This window comes from Lolium rigidum, chromosome 2 (genome assembly GCF_022539505.1).
Source record: "Lolium rigidum isolate FL_2022 chromosome 2, APGP_CSIRO_Lrig_0.1, whole genome shotgun sequence".
NCBI classification, from domain to species: Eukaryota; Viridiplantae; Streptophyta; class Magnoliopsida; order Poales; family Poaceae; genus Lolium; species Lolium rigidum.
In genome coordinates, this window is record NC_061509.1 from 69,221,850 (window position 1) to 69,234,951 (window position 13,102).

Sequence of the window (13,102 nt, forward strand, 5' to 3'; positions counted from 1 at the left end):
GCTCATTTCAATTTTTTAGGGTTCTTAAATCTGAAAAAAAAGGTGGAGCCAATTCCTTCAGCCAGCCCAATCATAAGGGAGCAGATACAATACCTCTTCAGCCGTGTGCTACATGACTTGAAGTGCGAAAGCCATATTTGATTCAAAAGATACCCTGCCAGTCGATCGTGCAATTACACAGAAAGTACAATTGAGTTACATGCACAATATATTTGTTTTTTAAGAAAGGTAAACAACATATGGGAACAATAGTTAAATACATATAAGGCCCAAAGGGGGCTTACCCAGCTCACAAGACTACACAGGTTATTAGCATCCCAGTTTCTGAATGTCTAAACCAATCCATACTGAATCGTGTGGTAACACATAGAGAACTGAAGCCTGAAAAGAACATTTGAACAACAAACATGGTTTATCTTGAAAGATGCCTCAGTTTAGAACTTCTGAAAATGTATCATGAAATTGCATCATTTTGGAACACGGGCAATTTAAAGGGTAGAAATGAATACACATATTATGCACCTGAATAAGAGGATCATTGCAAGCCTTGTCAATTACCCTACCCCATGCTAGCAGGCAAAGCAAATGGACCTTGTGCACGAGTTTAGTCAACTCCTGAAAAATCCGAAAGTAGCAACTGGTCAATGCAAACAAAAGTCCACCTTGAACAAAAAGAGAGATATTAATTTGAACTTCTGAAGTACGCTACACTAGTGGAAAACAGGGCTTCCGTGGGAGCCTTTTGTCGCGGGCGCGCCTGCACCCGCGACAAATGGCCTGGCCACGTCGCCCCGAAACCATGTGGAGCGCGCGGAGGCTTTTGTCGCGGCCTTTTGTCGCGGGCCGTACTACGACCCGCGACAAAAGGGTTAGGAGCGACGTGGCCACCCCTTTGTCGCGGGTCGTAATACGGCCCGCGACAAAATGTCCCCCTATATATATATAGAAGCAGCCAGCCACCCCCCCACCTCATTTTTTCCTTGGTGGTGAAGGTGGAGGTGTATGCTAGCTCATTTTTTCTACATGTGCACAAGAGGTGTTTGATGGAATGCTTGTGAGAGGGATGCCACTTGGTTTTATTTGATAAGATTTCTCCTTTTTTTGATCCTAAAAGGTTAGCAACTATTTTCTCGACTATATATATATGCACAGTCCGTACAATACTAATTTTAGCAAGGTGATTGCATCTGATACATATATAATTGTACTTATGATGCAGATGAGTCATCCATGGATGTACGGTAACCGATGTGCCCCCGCTTTCAGAGGGCGTGAATTCTTTCCTGCTTGTGGCCGAGGCCAACAAGTCGAAGCAAGGTTTTATGTGCTGTCCATGTCTAAAATGTAAGAACGAGAAGGATTACTCTTGCTCAAGAGACATTAAGAGCCACCTGCTTCGGTTTGGATTCATGTCCAGCTATAATGTTTGGACCAAGCACGGAGAAGAAGGGGTTATGATGGAAGACGGCGATGAGGAAGAAGATAATGATGACCAGTACCGATCTATGTTCTCTGAATGCTTTGATACCGCAATGGACGACAATGAAGAAGAAGGAGGTGAAGAACAGGCATCTGATGATCCTGTTGATGATGATCTTCGTCGGGCCATTTCGATGCAAGAAGAGAGCTGTGGCACGGATAAGGAGAGGTTGCAGTTTGACAAGATGTTAGAGGACCACCACAAATTGTTGTACCCAGGTTGTGAAGATGGGCATAGAAAGCTGGGTAGCATATTGGAATTGCTGAATTTGTCTACGGGGCCGACTTGGTCAGCACAGAGCAGCTGCTTAAACTGCCAACACATATGCGGAATTTGCATCAGTGGTACCTTGATGCATACAAGGAGAACATAAGGTTCATCGTGGCGAGTATACCATGGGAATATTACTACCGAAAGGAGGAGATCCATATTGAGATGAATGAACTCTGCGGTTATTCAATCTAGATGCCCTCGACAAATCTCTCATGAGTTGCTATTGCTTGTAAGTTGTTAACTACATATAAGTTCATTTTCATTCAGTTCATGTTCGTTTTCATTGCATATATATACTCATTATATCTTATGTGTTCTCTTATGCGGACTGAAGATCAGTGAATGCAAAAGTAATAATATTATCAATATTGGGTTTATTGACCCGGATAAAGTACATGCTCAAACGGTAAAGTTTAATGCCCAAGAAACGGGGGAAACCTACTAAGGTTTTTGGGGAGCAATATTTCTGTGATTCAATATTGTTTCCTTACAACTACGAGTGAGAGTCTTAATGATCTTTATGCACATTCAATTTTTCTTACTCGATGTTAAGTGTAATTCCTGACGTATATGCATAACATGTGCAGCTTCCATTTGGATTCTACTAGACATTAAACCTGATAAGGGAATAGTTGAGGTAAAAGACCCACCGAGTAGAGGCGTGGACGGGTTCCAGGACTTGCAGAAGTTGCTCCAAGTGTAATTTCCTTCATCGCCGCGCTTTATCATTCGTGAGATATCAATTAATTATCCACTCATTCAATCATTCTTTTGCACAGCAGGGCTTGGACCGCTTTCAAGAGACATCGTAAGAACGAAACCTGGGCGGAGAAGCTAACATTTACTCCTGTACCGTGCCCCCGGCAGCCACAAGGGACGAATCTATGTGGATACTACGTTTGCGAGTCCATTCGCATGTTAACCACTGAGAAGCGGAACAATAATAAATTCAACGTAAGTTCACAACTTTATTTATTATCATCAATATTTCGTTATCAACAACGATATAGTCATACTCATCTCATTTTCGTATATAGGTCGAGTTCATGCGGGACAGACTCCAACCAAAGGAACACGCACTAGGAATCGCGGAGGAACTGGCGGGACTTTTAATTAAAGATGTACTAAACAACAAAGGCTTGTTTAGTCCAAATAGATGCTCTACCTCCAAATAGACGGTCGTTAGTACCGCTTGTCGATCGTGAGCTAAATGTATATATATATGTAAGGGCTACATGTAAAGAGGAATCGACTTTTGCTTCCAACATTTGTTTGATCGATCTATATATATATATATTGAATGAACGTGTACAATTTCTAGTAGCGTACAAATATATGCAACTTTTATTTTCGAACGAAGAAAATGATATAACAGGCGGTCGGTGGCGGGGGGGAGGGGTGCTGCACCCCTCAAACCCTAAAGCAGAAGCGTTGTGCGCGCGCCACGTAGAGGGCCTTTTGTCGCGGGTGGTAATACCGCCCGCGACAAAAGGCCCTGTGCCCTGCGCGCCGGGCGGCTGCCACGTGGTGGACCTTATGTCGCGGGTCGTAAGTGACCCGGGATAAAAGGCCTCCCTTTTATCGCGCCTTGCTTGTCGCGGCTGGCCGCCCGCGACAAAAGGCCCTAACCACCCGGATCAAAAGGCCTGTTTTCCACTAGTGCTAAAAAGGAATATGAACTGATGCCCCATACAAATAGGATCCAGGGCTTTCGTGTGAGTAGGCTGCAGTAAACATGCTGCTACCTGGCAATCTTGAGCAGTCAGCACACAATGTAGGGCCACAGTGACCACACGAGTTCGCTTTTTTACTAAATAAAGTAATGTTAAAAGGGTAGACACATGTTTATGCACCAACGACGACATACAGCAAGCTCTGGAAAATAAGTAAATGGCCTCTCATCCTTAGTCTACCATATAGTACTATCAAGATTTGTTATTCATTTCAAAATCTATTGGCACTCGAGGTGGGATCCTCCTACTCTGGGATGACTCCAAGGTGCAGGTCACCGATATAGTGAGCACTGAATTCTGCCTCTCCGCGTCTGTCCACATTTTCAACTCCGACCGCAACTTCAAGATAACCACTGTGTATGGCCCCACGGCTAGTAATAGGAAAGATGACTTCTTCGCCGAGTTAATCACCCAAAAGCCTACCCCTGGGGTGCGATGGATTGTGCTTGGAGACTTCAACCAAAGCCATCGCGCAAGAGACAAGAACAAAAGAAATGTCAACCGTGGGAGAATAAACCGTTTCCGTTTGTCCTTACAGGCATGTGAGCTTAAAGAGGTGCATCTTCAAAACAGACGTTTCACTTGGAGTAATGAACGCTTAAGTCCAACTCTTTGCAAGCTCGATGCCTTTTTTTGCAATTCCGAATGGGACCTTTGCTTCGACACACATGTTCTTCATGCGCTCTCCTCCGCCTTATCGGACCATTGCCCACTTCTTCTTGCCGATGATAGCGGCCCGCGGAGGCCAAGGACCTTCAAGTTTGAAAACTTTTGGGCTAGGGTGCCCGACTTCATTCATACCGTGCAAGCCGCTTGGGACGAACCCTCCGATCATGTTGAGCCCTACCATATTCTTCACCACAAGCTTCAATCCACGGGAAAGCGCCTTACCGCTTGGAGCCACGGGCTTTTCTCAAATTCCAAAGTCCTTTTCCATGCCGCCCTTCTCCTCATCCTCCACTTCGACATCGCCCAAGAGTCAAGGACATTAGCCATGGAGGAGCATGAGTTTCGGAGTTGCCTTAAGAGGAGGATCACGAGCTTAGCCTTGATTGAGAGAGCAAGGAAGAAGCAATGTGCCCGTATCACAAACATAAAAGAGGGAGACGCAAACACGAAGTTTTTCCATTTGAGAGTTAATGCCCGGAGACGGAAAAACCACATCCATCGCATCAAACATAACAACGGTTGGGTCACCAATCATGAGCATAAGGAAGCGATCGTCCTCTCACACTTCTCCTCGGTCATGGGAAGGGGAGAAGCTAGGAAATGTGATTTCAATTGGGATGGCATTGTCTTTGAAAATCCGTCCTTGCAACACCTTGGGGAGCCTTTCACCGAGGAGGAAGTGCTCCATGCCATAAAGCAATTGCCGGGTGACAAAGCACCTGGGCCGGATGGGTATACGGGCATATTCTTCAAAAGGTGTTGGGACGTGGTCAAAACGGATCTTATGCGGGTGATTCATCAATTTGGTAACCTCCATGTGTCAAACTTACATTGGCTCAACTCCGCAAATGTGGTCCTCTTGCCAAAAAAGGATGGTGCCGAGGAGATTTCCGACTTTAGACCGATCAGTCTAATCCATTCCATTGCAAAAATTAAAACCAAAGTGCTTGCCATTCGCCTTGGACCGTCCATGAATGAGCTCATCTCAAATGCCCAAAGTGCTTTCATCAAAAGAAGAAGTATACATGACAACTTTCTCTATGTCAAAAACATGGCTACAAGATTGCATAAGAACAAAAACCCGAGTCTCCTCCTCAAACTTGACATCCGCAAAGCCTTCGACTCCCTAAGGTGGGATTACTTGATTGACCTCCTTCAACGGAGGGGCTTCCCGAGTGCTTTCCGTAATTGGATTACCGCCCTCCTCATCACTTCTTCTTCCCGGGTCCTTCTCAATGGTGTGGCCGGCCCTCCCATCTCTCATGGCCGCGGGCTCCGGCAAGGGGATCCCCTCTCACCTTTGCTCTTCAACCTTGGAATTGACCCGTTGCAACAAGTGCTTGACCTTGCCACCGCCCACGGCCTTCTTCACAAAGTTAGGAGACGGGGACCCATTTTGCGCACTTCCCTCTACGCCGACGATGCGATCATTTTCCTTGCGCCCTTAAGAGAAGATATCCGCAACCTTGCATGCATCCTTAAGGCTTTTGGAGAGGTCACCGGCCTTTGCACTAACTTCCAAAAGAGTTCCGTTGTTCCTATTCATTGTCATGGTGTTGCCTTGGATGATATACTTGAAGACCTTCCGATTCGTAGAGAAAAATTTCCTATCAAATACCTCGGACTTCCACTATCGGTGTGGCAATTGAAGAATGTGGATTTTAAACCTCTAATTGATAAGATGGCCGGGAAAATTCCAACTTGGGATGGCAAATTCATTAACATGGCCGGACGAACCGCTCTTGTCAAGTCCGTCATTGCCTCCCAAGCGATCTATCACCTAACTCCCCTTGTCATTCCGCCTCCCGTTCTCGACAACATGAAGAAGATTGAGAGAGCCTTTCTTTGGACGGCAACCGACAAAGTCACGGGAGGGCAATGCAAAGTCAATTGGGAGACGGTTTGCCGCCCCAAAGATCTTGGGGGGCTTGGAGTGCTTAATGTTGAGAAATTCGCAAGAGCCCTTAGATTGCGGTGGCCTTGGTTAGAATGGACGGACCCGGCCAAGATTTGGGTTGGCTTGGGAAATCCTTGCACGGAGGTGGACATGGACCTTTTCTATGCTTCCACAAATATCGTTGTGGGAAATGGGAAGAAGACGAAGTTTTGGGATGCCCCTTGGCTTAATGGCTTGAAACCTAAAGACCTCGCCCCTCTCATCTATGCGGAGTCTAAGGGAAAAAATTGGACGATCAACAAGGCTACAAAAAATGATGCTTGGATTGGCATGATCCATATTGAAGGAGATCTCACCTTTGCTCACTTGGAGCAGTTTATTGATCTTTGGACTATGCTTAATGGCTACAACTTTGACGAGGATGTGGAGGATTCCATTTCTTGGACGCTCACGGAAGATGGCCACTACACGGCGGCATCGGCTTACAAAGCATAATTCTTTGGCACCATTACCTCAGATTTTAAGAGGACCGTTTGGAAGATTTGGGCACCTCCAAAAGTTAAGTTCTTTGCTTGGCTTGCCCTTCAAAATAGGCTTTGGACGGCGGATCGTTTGCAAAAAAAGAGGTTGGCCTAATTGCGGCAATTGCCCTCTATGCATGAGGAGTGCGGAGTCCATCGATCATCTTCTCGTTCATTGCCGTTTCACCCAAAGGCTTTGGGGTCTAATCAAAGAGTGGCTCGGTTTATATTCTATTGAACTCCACACGTGGCTTGCTATGTCTCTTCATGAGTGGTGGAGCCTCATGACCGGTGCCTCTATGCCAAACCGGAAAGCTCTTGGGTCCGTTGTTCTCCTCACCTCTTGGGAGATTTGGAATGAGCGAAACGCTAGAATCTTTAGGCACAAACATGCTCCGCCAACGGTGGTTTTCGGGAACATTAAAAAGAGCTAAAACTTTGGGTCGCCGCGGGGCGAAGCATGTGAGTATTTTGATGCCGCGAGAGTAGGCGGTTTGTAAAGTCTCGTTGGGTCACCTTGTAAACTTCTTATTTCTCCTTAATTAATAGAATGAGGCAAAGCTTTTGCCTCCGTTTCAAAAAAAAAAATAAAGAGAAAGCTCACATTAGAGTTTCCAGCACCATCGAGATCTAGGTCGATCAGAACCTGACGTTAGAACTTCTTTCTAAGACCTGCATTGAGCAAAGACGAAATTGAAACCAAACGTGTTCATGCGTGCAAACCACAACTATTTCAGTTATATACAATCCTTATTGGTCATTGTTGATTATACCCTTATTGTTCACCAATTAGATCAACTACCTGGTGTAGTCTGCACAGCTGCCTGAAACACCTGACGATCCTTGCTTGCAATGGCGTACTTGTGGTATGCAGCCTTGAGATAAGCTATTTCGACACATTCATATGCTAAAAAAGCAGCAGCAGCCATTTTCTTGCACATTTCATATTCATGGCAAACAAAGCTGGGCAATAAAATGAACAGAATTAATTCTAGTGACCAAACTTGCGCACTGTTTACATAAAAACAAGAGTACTGTTACACAAAACCACAGCTTCAGATTATATAGTTGGATAAGGCCAACAATTATATTGTTATCAGACCAAATTTTCCAACATCCAGCTAGCAAAAATTTAGTAATATCACATCAGCTTGAAACAGCAAGGTTCTACAAAACCATTAACTGTGAGGGGCAGTAGGCAATATACTAACAATACATGTTTAGACATCAGCGAAGACTGATATCAGCAGGACATGACACATACCGAAACACATATTTTGCAGTGGATTAAGCTAACAGTGGAACATATGTCAGATTTAGATTGATAATTAGTATACTCCATGTGTAGTACTGTGCCTCCTTAACAGATGTATCTTCTATAACTAAATAGGACCCCCACACTACTGATTTTTGCAGTACAAGCAGAAGTGCCACATCATATATTATTTTTAAATCTTTTTCTGCCAAACAACAATGAAATCCCAAGCGGTCTTTTCACACGCAGTCTTTCCACTTCCAATTAACCACATCGCCTCCCCACTTCTCATTTCCCCCTCCTTTTCTGTAACCATCCAGCCCACTTCATTATAGTGATTGTGGAACTTACTATAGGTTATAGTGATTGTCTTCATCTGCGTCTGCCGCGTGTGGATGAAACCTTATTTTGAGTCATCAAAGCTCAGTAGCCACAGCCAAGACATTATATTTTCCTCCTACTGTCCTCCAAGGCATTTGTATTGGCATCGATGGACTCCCTACAAGGATACAAGAGGCTGCAACCGATCTTTTCTGCCTCCTATAAACTGATTCCTTCTTTTCAAATATAGTTAACTTAGATATACTTTAGATTATTTTCCTGGTATGCCTCTTTTGCAGGGGAGTTTCACACCAGAAGGCCCTGATGTTTTCTTAGCAATATACTTTAGATTATTTATTCCTCTGGATATTTATTAATCTATGTAACTGTAGGGTACTTATTGGACTCCTACATACCATGTGAAGTTTGCATGCTTGCTCTGAGAAGTACAATAATCTTTGGTACACACACATTGGATTTTTCTTGGTGGTGTTATTTTGAAGATGATCCCGCTGACCACTCTGCTGCTATATTTCAGAAAAATAATCTACGTATCCATGATCGGTGTGTTAGCAGTAATTTCTATTAAGATGGGCATTCTTTTCAAATATGCAAATTCATTTCTTTTCCTTTCCTTTTCTGGCATGGTTAATTGCCAAGTTTCAATGGTTTTTTTTCAGAGTATATATGTGTGGCTGCATAGAAGGAAACATGATGGAAGTGTTTCTGGTTTTGTTGGTGGAAGATATATTAAAAGTTACTCTAGCTGTTGCATCAACACCCCCAAATGTTCAAAGACATATGTTTTTTTCAAGGAGTCTGCTACTGCTTCCATTGATGAAGCATCGTTTTTCTATTGGTGTTTCCGATGAAAGACCTGTGGTTTACCACTTCAGTTTATCGGGAACAGTTGGTTTAGCCTAAGCTATGCATGGTTGGCTTCAGCCTTCAGGATTAACTGTCTAATTGTCTCATTTCCATGCCGACTGAGAGTGAAATATGCATCGAAATTCGGTATAGCTCACTTTTTAAAGAATGGGCGAGAGAGATCCTCGGGCCGGCGGCGGGAGTGCGCGGTCCTCGCGCGGCGGCGGGGGTGAGGATGCAGTGTGTGGGGGCCACCGGAGTGAGGAGAGAGAAGTGTGTGTTGGGATAGGAAATGCACGGGTGCAGGAGTACGGACGCATTGTCTGGAAACAAGTAAAAAAATTCTAAAATAAAATTTTATTTTTCTAGGAAAAAAAAGAACTCTAAGCTCTAACATGTAAAAATGATAAATTTTGATGCTCTAACATAATATATTCACATGATATTTTTTGTCTTTTCACATAGACCACAAGACACGTGCGCCACAGCTAAGAAGACTATGTATAGTTATTTTCTCAATAGTGTTTTGTACAAACATAGAATGTGCGGATGTGCATGCAAAAAATTTATTTTAAGATGTTTTAAAAAAATATACAGTTTTTATAATAAATTCATATGCATCTATGAGCCAAAACATCACCCCATGTTCGATGCTCTACTTTCTTTTTTCCTTTTCTAGAGATGTTGGATGTCACATGTCCTTTGACCTTTGAGATCATATTAACATTTCGAAGATCTAGTTTGTTGTGACGATGTGGAGTCAATCTTGAGCTAAACAAGACAATAACAAATCTAACTAGCAAGGTAGTGAGAAGAGGATGTGAGGAAAAACCTCTTGTTCACACCTGGTATGCTCTAGAATATAGTACTAATATCTAAAAGAAGATAATTGTACTATAAATCTCCAATAGGGTGTCTATTGAACTCATACAACATGCAACCCCCTTTAAATATTTAGATATACCAAACAAACGTTAACACATTTATGGTACACCTCAATGACACATTGTTCCTTCACTGGAGTATGATTTTGACTATGTTTAAATGGATTCATGATCAATGAAATGCTCTCTGGCATAAATAGTGTAATTTAAGAAGCGAGCTGCACTTTGATAGTCCTAGTATTGGTGGTGATTCTTGTTGTTAACCAGAATAATGATTATCATTAGATGCTATCTAATAAATGGTGTGTGATGAAAACATAAAATATAAGCTTGAGAGGCATAATCTGTCATGCATAAGTAAAATTGTTTAGTATAAATAGTGTTCTAGCATGGTGCTTTTCAAATGAGATGTAAAAATTAGCATGGCTTGCAATCCAGAACAGGCCAGAATTTGTGCATCTGAGTAGTTAGATCCAAGACAGTTTAGAAAGGATATGTACGTGCATATGAACAATAAGTTGTACCGCTTGTAACATCTCAAGTAGAAGGAATAAATATAAATGCAAAAAGTGTGGCTTAGCAACACGTATCCCTCACTATCTCTTGCAAGGTGAAGACGATAAACTACGACTACCATTTGCCAATTTATTTTTCCATTAAAATAAATAATTATTGTTATTATTATTATTAAACGCGGCAATGTGTTCCAATTATGTGTAATTCGGGTTCGTGTTGGGCCGTGTTCTCCGTATACATCGTTGTTGTTTAGAAAATGTTTAGTTGTGTAGATGGCGGAGCTAGCATTGACAAATAGTCGTAAATATTTCCTAAGATAGGAAACCAGGCAGGGCATGAATACGCTAGATTTCGACGAAACATTTGATGGCTTATTATTATGTCAGTAACAAATTTAAAAACAGAAGTGGTGCAAGGGAGTAGCAAATAACGTACGCACGAGAACAGACCACCGAACCAGTGACCACGGCAGCCGTTCAGGGCGCACGTACAAGGTACTGTTGGAATTTTTTTGCCTTCAGCTTTAACCCATGTCTCAATACAAATTCTGAAATTCTTTTAGCCCATGTGGGAATGGCAAGGGGTGGGATTAAAGTTTAGGTCCACATTGCTAGTTGGGAGAGGGTTAAAACGGTATATAAGGTGGGTTGTTCTAGTCCTAGTAAGTGAGTGAGAAGAGAGAGCCCTCACGCACTTCTCCTCCTCTGCCGCCCACCTCGCACGTCACGACGCGCCACGGGTTGCGGAAATCTCGCCGAGCCGAGCTTATCTTTATGTTGTTCGGGAAATTAATTGTGCAATCAATTACGAGTCATTAACGGAAACGTTAACGCATCCGTTTCGTTCCGGTTTTTCTGGATCGTGAACTCGTACGTGGGCTGCGCCGCACGACCTTCCCGAACCGCACTATATAAGCGCGGACGCAAACCTTAACCTGTACGAGACACCATATGCGATCGCCTCTTTCCAGTTCATTGCGCTGCCGCCTCTTTCCAGTTCATTGCACCGCCGTCTTTTTCTTCCTCACCCCGTCCTTCAGCATGCACCGAGTGGCGGGACAGTAGGCCTCCGAACCCTGCCTGTCGTAGACCTGTACGCGTGAGGGGCAATCAGGTTTTGAGGTTTTTGGGGAGTGCTTACGCGCGACTACTGGCAACACGACGTCGTCCGATGACGAGTTCCCGAACGACGACTTCTTCCCGGACATCGACAACCTCTTCGGCAACCTCAACATGGGCGACAACCAGGATGCCGCCAACATCGCTGATGCTGCTGCCACCGCCAACGTTGGCCGATATGCGTTTCTATCCTCCTCGTTTCAGATCTTGCTAGAGTTTCTAGTACTGCTATTTGGAGTAGATGCGATAGGTTTATCTTGTCTAGATGCTATCTGTTCATCTACTCTGTTGATCTGCATGATTATTTTATCTGCTATTTTTGTAGTCATGATTTGTCAAGTATTAGCTCAGATTAATTCATATGATAATTTGTTTATATATTCAACAATCCAAAAACCTGATTATAGGCAAATGAATTCAAGTGGTAGTGCCGCTGCTACTAGACCGCCTCTCTTTGATGGTTCGCACTATAAGAGGTGGCGCACGAGGGAAGTTCTCTGGTTTCAAAACCTGTACTGCGATAGCGCCCTTCTTGGCAAACCTGAGGGTGATTTTTCTCCTACTCAAAAGGAAGCTTACAAGAAAGTTGGTGCCATGTTTAAGGCGGCTCTCTTCAGTATTCTTGTGGATAACATTGTTGACCCGTACATGACTTTTGAGCATGGTAAGGATGCGTGGGATGCACTCGAGGCCAAATTTGGGGTTTCGGATGCTAGCACTGAATTGTATGGCATGGAGCAATACTATGACTACAAGATGACTGGTGAGCGCTCCGTTGTTGAGCAAGCTCATGAGATACAGTCACTTGCCAAAGAACTTGAGAAATTTAAGTGTACCTTACCGGACAAGTTTGTGGCCGGTGCCATTATTGCCAAGCTTCCTCCTTCATGGAGGCACTTTGCTACTTCTCTGAAACATAAGAGACAAGAGTTTTCTGTTTCGAATCTCATTAGGTCTCTTCATGTGGAAGAAAAGGCGAGAGCAGCGGGACCGGTAGCGACGATGTCCGCGGGGAGGCCTGGCCTGCCCCCGAGCGAGCGAGATCCTCGGGCCGGCGACGGGATGGGGCGCGGCGGCGTGTGTGGGGGGCACCGGAGTGAGGAGAGAGAAGTGTGTGTTGGGATAGGAAATCCACGGGCGTATACGAACGCATTGTCTGAAAACACGTCAAAAAATCCGAAATAAAATTTCATTGTTTTCGGGAAAAAAGAACTCAAAGCTCTGACATTAAAAAGGAAAAAACATTTGATGCTCAAACATAAGAGCATCTCCAACATATAAGTTAAACAAACCGCTAAAATAACCGCAAGTTTGACGTGTGGAAGTCCCTGAGCGCCGCTCTAGCAGGCGCGCCAAAACTGAGTGTGTTCCAAAATTTTAACGCGCGAGGGAAGAAACGGCGACGCGCGCATTTTCTTTCAGGCGTCGCTGAACGCGCGACCTAAAAGTTCAGCGCCTTCTCATCCCGACCGCTTCCGCTCCCGCGCCGCCACCACCCGGCGCCACTATTGGAATTTGTAGTATATAAAACAAAAAAATCATGCCGCAAGAACGAATAACAAGCCAAG

The 13,102-nt window shown here is 44.0% G+C and overlaps 1 long non-coding RNA gene across 3 annotated transcripts; it reads right to left on the reverse strand.

Moving 5' to 3' along the window:
• Positions 1-212: 212 nt before the first annotated feature.
• Positions 213-7,626, reverse strand: LOC124686655. Of its 3 annotated transcripts, XR_006997896.1 has the most exons (4): positions 7,347-7,626; positions 7,178-7,245; positions 523-615; positions 213-443 (listed from the first exon to the last, which is right to left on the reverse strand). It is a non-coding gene; the product is annotated as an uncharacterized LOC124686655 (long non-coding RNA). The 3 variants fall into 3 exon arrangements; XR_006997895.1 differs by having other exon boundaries at positions 213-615; positions 7,376-7,626; XR_006997894.1 differs by having other exon boundaries at positions 213-615.
• Between the last annotated feature and the right edge of the window lie 5,476 nt (positions 7,627-13,102).